The sequence below is a fragment of the Arachis hypogaea genome, chromosome 15 (assembly GCF_003086295.3).
Source record: "Arachis hypogaea cultivar Tifrunner chromosome 15, arahy.Tifrunner.gnm2.J5K5, whole genome shotgun sequence".
Classification (NCBI taxonomy): domain Eukaryota; kingdom Viridiplantae; phylum Streptophyta; class Magnoliopsida; order Fabales; family Fabaceae; genus Arachis; species Arachis hypogaea.
Window position 1 is genome coordinate 127,743,473 of NC_092050.1, and position 10,163 is coordinate 127,753,635.

General features: G+C 40.4%; 1 non-coding gene across 1 annotated transcript; it reads left to right on the top strand.

The window, feature by feature from the left end:
• The first annotated feature begins 4,152 nt into the window (after window positions 1–4,152).
• Window positions 4,153–4,256, top strand: LOC112752118 (small nucleolar RNA R71). The gene has a single exon (XR_003176560.1). It is a non-coding gene; the product is annotated as a small nucleolar RNA R71 (small nucleolar RNA).
• The last annotated feature ends 5,907 nt before the right edge of the window (window positions 4,257–10,163 follow it).

The following is a 10,163-nucleotide window of genomic DNA, read 5'->3' on the forward strand; positions in this document are numbered from 1 at the left end:
CGACAGATAATATGGTTTCTAACAAAGAAAACAACAGTGTTAGCATCATCAGTACGGGTAGGAATTGCTTCAACCCATTTAGAAACATAATCTACAGCTAACAGTATATAAAGATAACCACTAGAGTTTGAAAATGGACCCATGAAGTCAATGCCCCAAACATAAAAAATTTCATAGAATAGCATAATCTGTTGGGGCATCTCATCCCTCTTGGATATATTACCAAACCTTTGGCATGGGGAACAAGATTTACAAAAGGCAGCAGCATCTTTAAAAAGAGTAGGCCACCAGAATTCACAGTCTAAAATTTTTCTAGCTGTTCTTTGAGGGCCAAAATGTCCTCCACTCTCAGAAGAGTGGCAAGCCTCTAAAATGGACTGGAATTCTGATTGGGGCACACACCTTCTAATTACCTGGTCAGTACCACACCTCCATAAATATGGATCATCCCATATATAATATTTGGACTCACTTTTCAGCTTGTCTCTTTGATGCTTAATAAAATTAGGAGGGAAAGTATGGCTAACTAGATAATTAGCTACAGGTGCATACCAAGGAACTACTTCAGATACTGCGTGCAAGCTATCAAATGGAAAAGCATCATTGATAGGAGTGGAGTCAGTCTTAATGTGCTCAAGGCGACTCAAGTGGTCTGCCACTAAATTCTGGGAACCATTCCTATCCTTAATTTCTGAGTCAAATTCTTGTAGCAGCAATATCCAACGTATTAGCCTTAGTTTAGACTCTTTTTTAGCTAATAAATACTTTAGAGCTGCATGGTCTGAGTACACTACCACCTTAGTACCAAGTAAATAGGCTCGAAATTTATCCAGAGCAAAAATAATAGTTAGAAGCTCTTTTTCAGTGGTGGTGTAATTAGACTGAGCAGCGTCTAAGGTCTTAGAAGCGTAAGCAATTATGAAAGGATCCTTACCTTTACGCTGAGCTAGCGCCACTCCTACTGCATGGTTGGAGGCATCACACATAATCTCAAAAGGCTGGCTCCAGTCTGGTCCTCTCACAATCGGAGCTTGAGTCAGGGTGATTTTCAGCTTATCAAATGCTTGCATGCAATCCTCACTGAACTCGAACTCAACATCTTTCTGCAGCAGTCTGGATAAAGGCAATGCTACCTTATTGAAGTCTTTGATAAATCTTCGGTAGAAACCTGTGTGACCAAGGAACAAACGGACTTCCCTCACAGAGGAAGGGTAAGGTAAACTAGAAATGACATCTACCTTTGCTGGATCTACAGAAATACCAGTATTAGAAACAACATGTCCTATAACAATCCCTTGTTTTACCATAAAATGACATTTTTCAAAATTCAATACAAGGTTTGAACTAACACACATGTCTAATACTCTATTTAAATTATCTAAGCAAAGGTTAAATGAATCACCATATACGCTAAAATCATCCATAAAAACTTCCATACAGCTCTCAATAAGATTTGAAAAGATACTCATCATGCATCTTTGGAAAGTAGCCGGTGCATTACATAAGCCAAAAGGCATTCTCTTATATGCATACGTTCCAAAGGGACATGTAAAAGTAGTCTTTTCCTGATCTTCAAGAGCTATATGAATTTGAAAATAGCTTGTATAACCATCTAAAAAATAGTAATGGGATTTACCTGACAGGCGATCAAGCATCTGATCAATAAATGGCAAGGGGTAGTGATCATTGCGAGTAGCTTGGTTGAGACGCATGTAATCAATGCAAACTCTCCATGAATTCTGCACTCTAGTTGTCAGGAGCTCTCAATGCTCATTTTTCACTGTTGTGACTCCAGACTTCTTGGACACCACTTGTACTGGACTGACCCATTCGCTATCTGAGATTGGGTAGATAATATCAGCCTCCAACAGTCTGGTCACTTCCTTCTTAACAACCTCTAATATGGTGGGGTTCAACCTTCTTTGGGGTTGACGAACAGGCCTTGCTCTCTCTTCCAAGAATATTCTATGCTCACAAACTTGAGGGCTGATGCCTACTATATCTGCCAAGCTCCACCCAATTGCTTTCTTGTGTCTTCTCAGCACACTGAGCAGCTGCTCCTCCTGTTGGGAACTTAGTTCCCTTGCAATGATAACTGGGAGCTTCTGATTATCCTCAAGGTAAGCATACTTGAGGTGGGGTGGAAGGGGTTTTAATTCTAATTTTTGCTCATGGCTAGGCTCTGGATCATCTGGAGCTAGTAATAATGGCAAAGTGTCCTCATTGTGTTCAGAGGGTGTCCCCACACTTGGACCTTGCTCCATGTGCCTCTCTTCTACTTCTTCTTGGTGAATTGCAGCTACAGTTTCATCAATGATGTCGCACTGGAAGATGGAATGATCTTTCGGAGGGTGCTTCATAGCTTCATTTAAACTGAAACTTACAGCTCTGCCATCTATCTCAAAGGAGTAAGTTCCTGAGAAGGCATCCAGCTTGAACTTCGAAGTCTTCAGGAATGGCCTTCCAAGCAAGATTGATGATGGTCTTCCTGAGTCATTAGAGGGCATTTCCAAGATATAGAAGTTAATAGGAAATGTGAGCCCCTTAATGCTCACCAACACGTCTTCAGCAATTCCAACCACTATGATGATGCTTTTATCTGCTAAAACAAAATGAGCTGCCTACCTTTTTAAGGGAGGGAGCCTCAAAGCATCATATATAGACAATGGCATAATACCTATGCACGCTCCTAAATCACACATGTAGTCAAAAAATATTACACCCCCAATGGTACAGTTAACCATGCATGGACCTGGATCACTACATTTTTCAGGTATACCTCCTATTAAAGCAGATATAGAACTACCAAAAAGAATAGTTTCTAATTCATTAATTTTATCTTTATGTATGCATAAATCCTTCAGAAACTTTGCATATTTAGGTACTTGTTGAATAACATCAAAAAGGGGAACAGTTACCTTAACCTTTTTGAAAATTTCTACCATTTTGGGATCAAGTTCCATTTGCTTCGTGGACTTCATTGCAAGGTGTGGAAATGGAATAGGAATGGCACCACTTGCAGCTTCTATGTCCTTTGGTGCTTCATTCTTTGGCTGAGCTACTTCTTCTTCAACCATGTCTTGTACTTCCTCTTCCTCTTCAGCATCTTCCACTTCAACTATATCTTCAACTGGGGCGTGTTCTTGTGGGCTTGGCTCCTCCTGATTTCTCTCTTGCAATGTGGTTTCGAACCTCAAAGTAATGGCATTGATGCCACCCTTAGGGTTGGGTAAGGGTTGAGAAGGAATTCTATTGGAGCTTGAAGACTGATTATTGGAGGTATTCATTAATCCAATCTGTGAGGCAAGAGCTTGTACAGCAGAGGTCAGACCGTTCAATATGGAGATAAGTGTGTTCTCCATGGCCTTTTGTCTTTGCTCAATAGATTGAAGCACTTCGTCATGAGAAGAAGAAGAAGGGTAAGTGATCTGAGGGGCCTGCTGTTGGTTGTTCTGAGGTGCTTGGGACTGCCTTAAGTGAGGTGCTTTGTAGGGCTGGTTTTGGTTCTGCTGTCTGTTATTGTTATTCCACCTCTGATTTCCGTTGTTGTCTCTGCCTCTTCTATTGTAGTTGTCCCTTCAACCTTGGTTGGAATTATCCCTCCATCCATGGTTGGAATGGTCTCTCCATCCCTGGTTGGAGTTGTCTTGCCAATCCTGGTTGTAGTTTCCACCTTGGTTGTAATTGCCGCCTTGTTAATTGTACCCTTGATTCGGGTGGTCATAGAAATTGTGAGTAGCTGCCAAGGTGTTATCTTCTTGTTGGAGTTGTGGACACTTATTAGTGTAATGAGTGTAATCAGCACAAATTCTGCATACTCTTTGAGGAACCAACTGTTGATTTTATTGTAGTGGGGGAGGCTGAGGTTGTTATTGATTCAGCTGCATCTGTTTTAGTAGGTTGGTCATCTCACATATAGCCTGTGTGAAAGCAGTAGTTTCACTACTAGAGCAAACCTCTGCAATAGCCTTTGAGTGGCTGTTCCTGTGCCTGTGATTCCGGGTGGACTCAGCTAGGTCGCTGATCAGTTGCCACGCTTCATCTGTGGTCTTGTACTTTTTCAGGGAACCATTACTTGCACCATCTAATGTAGTCTTATCCCGAGGCTTCATGCCTTGAGTGAAGTAGCTGATTAATACCAACTTGTCAATCATGTGATGGGGGCATGCGTCTAGAAGATTCTTGAAGCGCTCCCAATACTCATAAAGAGTTTCTAATTCACCTTGAATAATGCAAGAGATCTCTTTCCTCAATCTATCTGTAACTTCAGCTGGAAAGTATTTTTTCAAGAATTCTCTCCTGAGCGTATCCCAGTTGGTAACAGTTGCTTCAGGTTGGGAGTAGTACCACTCCCTCGCCTTTCCCTCAAGAGAAAACGGGAAGGCGGTTAGCAGAATAGAAGTTTCATTTGCACCATGACGCCTAACAGTAGAATAGGCTGTCTGAATATTCCTGAGGTGCTTGATAGGCTCCTGAGCAGGTAAGCCATAAAACTTAGGCATCAAGTTGATTAGCGCAGTCTTCAGTTCAAAATCTGCAGCCAGATTTAGATGACGCACTTGATATGGTTGCAGTGTAAAATCTGGGGCTCCTGCCTCCTGGAGAGTGATCCTCCTGAGTGCTGCCATGTTATCTGCATGTAAATCAACCGAATTAGTAGTAGAGGAGCTTGTTTCTCCCTCAGATGGCGGTTCAGATTCGCCCTCAGATGAGACTGGTGAATTGATAACAATCACTTCACCACCCTCAGAGGCTAACCGACGCTGAGCTCGTCTAATACGTGAAAGAGTTCTTTCAATTTCAGGATCAAATGCGGCTAAGCTCGGATCAGGCAGTGAACGCGTCGTTCAGTGAGAGAAACATATAGCTCATGGTAATAAAATAAAATACACAAATAAATAAAATTTAAAATATTTACACCAACTAATAATTTAGCATACAGTTGCAACTCCTCGGTAACGGCGCCAAAAATTGATGTGAGGCAGAAATCAGCCAATTAAGAAATCAATATATAAACACGGTGCGAGTATAGTTCTTAACCAGCAAAAATCCACTCATCAATTTAGAAAGGTTGTCACAAAATTAGAATAAAAATACTGGGAGTGTAAATCCCAGGTCGTCTCCCAACGAGTTGACAAAAGGGTGCTATTTTATTAATCAGGAGTTTTCCGAGAAATTTTGAGAGTTGAAAGGCAGGAAAATAAAGGATTGAGAATTAAAGCAATGTAAATTAAAAGAGATTTATATAGTTAGAATAAAAAGTCTTGACCGGAGGTATGATTAATTGAAAGTTCTATCCTTGTTGGAATTTCTCAAGTGTAGTATCAAAAGGTTGTTATTTTCACTTAGTTAACCCTTACTAAATAAAGGAAAGTCAAGTGATTGAGCTAACTCTTATTTGCAAATCCTAGTCCTCTCCCTTGGGAAGGACTAGCGTTAGTAAATAGAGAATTAGCCAACAACTTCCAATTTAACTAATCACTTAAGCATTCCAACTCAAGTGTCTCCTTTTAATCAACCCCTATGTCAAGTTGGGAATCTACTCCATTGACATGAATATAACGCTCACAGAAATATAAGAAGAAGAGATGATAAATTAAATAAAGTAAGGATTGTAAATCAATTAAAGGAAAAAGTAGTTCTCTGTATTAATAAATCCAAAATGCAACATACCTATCTGAACAAGATTAATAAGTAATCAAAAGAGTAAAGGAATAAGGAAACAAACTAGAATAGTAACTTCAACGGAGGTGACGACTCTCTCAATATCCAAAGCAAAAGTATAAGACTATAAAACTATGAATGTAAAGAAAACCTAGAGGAAGAGTAATTTTCTCCCTCGATTCAAATCTAAAACTAAAACTATGCTAATGAGAATGTCTGTTGTGTCTCTGCCTGTTCTTTGGCTCTATTCTGTGTTTCTAGGCCGGAAACTAGGTCCAAAGTCGGCCCAAAATTGCCCCCAGCATTTTCTGTAACTTATACAGATCATGCACGTCACGCGTACGCGTCAGTCACGTGTACGCATCGCTGGTCATCTTGGCATGTCACACATACGCGTCATCCACGCGCACGCGTCTTTGTGCAAACTCCAATCCACGCGTACAAGTCAGGTACGCACACGCGTCGCTTCAAATTTCTCCATATCGCGCGCACGCGTGAGCCATGCGTGTGCATCGATGCTCGCTGGTTATCTCCTTAGTTTCTTGTGTTCCTTCTATTTTTGCAAGCTTCCTCTCCATTCTCTAAGCCATTCCTGCCCTATAAAGCCTGAAACACTTAACACACGGGTCACGACATCGAATGCTATAAAGGAGAATTAAAATACACAAATTAAAGACTTCTAGTAAGCAAGTTTTCAACCATAGAACAAAACTAGGAAAGAATTGTAAAATCATGTAAATCATATGAATAAGTGTGCAAGGACTTAATAAAAACCACTCAATTGAGCACAAGATAAACCATAAAATAGTGGTTTATCAATGGGCTTAAGGTCAACCCTTCTTAGTTGAATGGGCTTACCTTGTGATAAACCCCAATTTCGTGGTTTATCTTGTGCTTATTTTAGGGAATTTTATCACCTTTTCTCACATTTATTCAATGAAATAGCATGGTTTTGTAATTCTCCCTTGAATTGTGCTTAAGTGCACAAACATCCTTTTTAGGCCCTTAAATTGGTGATTTTAACTCACTTTAATTCCATTCGATGCCTTGATGTGTTTGTTGAGTGATTTCAGGTTCATAAGGCAAGTATCGAATGGGAGAAATGAGGAGAAAAGCATACAAAGTGGAGAATGCATGAAGAAACAAAGATTGAGAATGCTTCAATGGGCGCGCAAGCGTTCAAGACACACGTGCGCAGAAGTGATATCGCATGGCGACGCGCACGCGCACAAGGCGCGTACGCGCGGCTGAGGAAATAGCCAATCAACGCGCACGCGCACATGCCGTGTACGCGCCGATTCTCACACGTGACCCACTTCAAGGCAAAACGCTGGGGGCAATTTCTGAGCTGCCCAGGCCCAAATCTAACTTGTTTCTGAGTGTATTTCATGTAGAATTGAAGTCCAAGCAAAGGGGGAGCAATTGTTTGAAGTGTTAGCACTATGTAGAGTAGTTTTTAGAGAGAGAAGCTCCCTCTTCTCTCTAGAATTAGGTTAGGTTAGGTTAATCTCTTCTAGATCTAGGTTAAATCTCATGTTTTCATCTTGCTTCCTTTATGAATTCTTGCTTCTACTCTTTGATTTTCATGGTTTGTAGTGTTAATTTTCCTTTTATGCTCTCTTTTATGTTCATGGATGCTCTGGTTGGATTTGGATCCCTTTAAATGCAATTTAATGTTTGATGTTATTTTATTGTTGATTTGAGTTGTGATCTTACTTTCCTTGCAATTGGTAGTTGGTAGATTTATAATTCTTGCATATTTACCATGATTTCCATTTATACCCACCAAGTGTTTGACAAAATACATGGTTGAGCTTTAGAGTAGATTTTGAGTATTCTTGGCTTGGAAAGAGTAATTAGGCAATCTTGAGTCATGAAAATCCAACTCATGTTGGTGATCTAGAGTTGTTAGCTAGTATTGTTTCCATTAACTCTAATCTCTTGCTAATTCACTTAGTGAGTTGATTAGGACCTTTGGATTGAGATTAGCTAGTCTTGTTAGACTTTCTTCGAGTGTGAAGATAATATGATACCTTATTCCATCTTCGGGGTGACGTAATGAGATAAATTCTTGTTTATTATTGTGACATGATTAACTAGTCTTGTTTGACATTCTCCCTATGTGAAGATGACATGATACCTTCTTCTATTTGTTGAAGTTGACTAAATAAGATGAATTGATCATTGCATGACTAGGATAGAAAGCCTATGTTCTCAACCCTTGCCATGAATGACTCACCTTATTAATTGCTTTCTTTAATTGCTTGCTTGATTTACCTTTCTTGCACAGTTAATTTCTTGCCCTTTATCAATCAAACCCCCTTGCCCCCTTCATAGCCAATAAGCATACACTTCATTGCAATTCCTTGTGAGACGACCCAGAGTCAAAATACTTCGGTTATTTCTACTCTTCAAAATGGCGCCGTTGCCGGAGAATTGCAATGGTGCTATGTTATTGGCTATTGTATATATTGTGAATAGCTTGATTTTTGGTTTGCTTGTTGGCTTTTGCTAGTTGTAGGACTTTGTTTTCTTTGTTTCTTGTTAGTTTTGTTTTTGTCTTCTCTTATCACCATGAATTCTCATCACTTTTGATATGAGTGTGGTTCAAACTATGTTGTAGGAAATGGAAGCTTCAATGAGGATGTGCATCAAGGATTTGGAAATCAAAGAAGGGAGGAGCCCCAAGCTTATGGACAACCTTCTTGGCAACAACCTCCTCCGAACTCTTATGGGTATAATCCTAATCCTAATGCATACCAATCCAATGTGTGTGATGACCCTTATTGTGATTGTCAACCACAACCACCACATGCATATGAACCTCTTTCTCAATATAGCCCTCCACCATACTCACAAGCCTCATACCACCATTCACCTCCACATGATCCTAACCCATACCTACCATACCAACCACCATATCAACCATACATAGAGCCACCACCATTCCAACAGCAATACTCCCAAGAACCATAAAGTCCATACACACCACCTCAAAAATTTCACCAATATGAACCACCTTCCAATTACAACAACCTTTTCTCAAACAATGAACCCTCTCTTCCACCATCACCTCCTGATGAAGCCCACATGCTAGAATTGAGAGATCTTGAATCTCATATCTTAAGGCGACACGAGGAGGATGAAAAGAAGTTTGAGGAGTTAAGAGCGAAAATGGCTATCATGGTAGAAGCCATTGGCAACATAGTCTCATCCCGCCTAAGCCTATGCGATCAAGGCACTCCCATTGTTGAATGTGGAGAAGAAACCAAGGAGGTTAGTGAGGGAGTGAACTTGAAGCTCCAAGGTGAAGAAGAGGAGTTAAAGCAAGAAATGCAACAAGAGGAGGAGGTTGAGATTATTGTACAAGAGGAAGTAGTGGTTGGAGCCTTAGAATATGTTGAATACATAGAGAAAGCACAAATTGAAGAGCCTTCTTCCATGGAGTTGGAAGTTGATGTTGAGGAGGAGAGTGCACAACCTCCAAGGCACAATGTGATTGAAGAATTAGAAGAAGTGTTCCAATCAATAGGCCCTCCTATTTATGATGACTCCGTATCAACATATGATCCTTTTGAATTTGAAGAATCCTTCCCCACTATACTTGGAATTGATGATGAGGTAGATTTTACTCAACCTCCTATTTATGATTTGAGTGATGGGAAAGAGCTAGATGACATTGGTGAAGAAAAACTTGAACTTGAGGAAGCTTGGCAAGAGGTAAAGCTTGAAGAACCTTGCCAAGTGGTGGAAGCCTCTAGGAGAGGATGGACGGGAGTAGAGCGCGCCTTGTCAAGATCATTGGGAACTCCTCCACCTAGGTTGTCATCTAATCCTTCATTCGAGTGGGTAAAACTTCTAACTCTTAGCTTTATTATCCCACTTGAATTTGGTTTGCTTGAGACGGTTGGCCAGCTTAGGGTGCTTTGCAGAATTAAGCGTAAAAGGAGGATGTTTAGCGGTTGGCGTTATAAGTCTAGGCTCATTATGGTTGAAGCTTCAAGGAGCAAATATTGGACTAGTGCTCAATTGAATGGGTCTAGAAGGATAGTTTGGTGCTTCCATGAGAATTCATCTCTCTTGCTACCCGGAAGAAATCACCATGATCAACTCAAGGACGGGTGTGAAAACAAAGTGTAGGATCCCGGATCGCAAAAGGAAGATCAACTTTGGGAGCCTATGGTTTGTGAAGAACTCCATCAAAGCTTGGCGTTATTAACTTTGAATGATGAAGCACAATAGAAGTCCAAGCATTGGTGGATGTTCAAGGAAGGATTCAAGCACAAGCCCCCTTGATGAAGAGCTCCCCATAAGTCCAACTTAAGGACAATAAACAAGAGTGCTAGGTGGGAGACACCCCACCATGGTAACATCTTTTCATTTTCTCTTTTGTAAATATTGGTAAAATAGGTTTAATTCCTTGTTTTGGTTGCTTAGTTGAGTTTATTTGGGAATCTAGTAGGTTAAATAAGGTTTTATGATGTTTTGGTAGCTGTTTG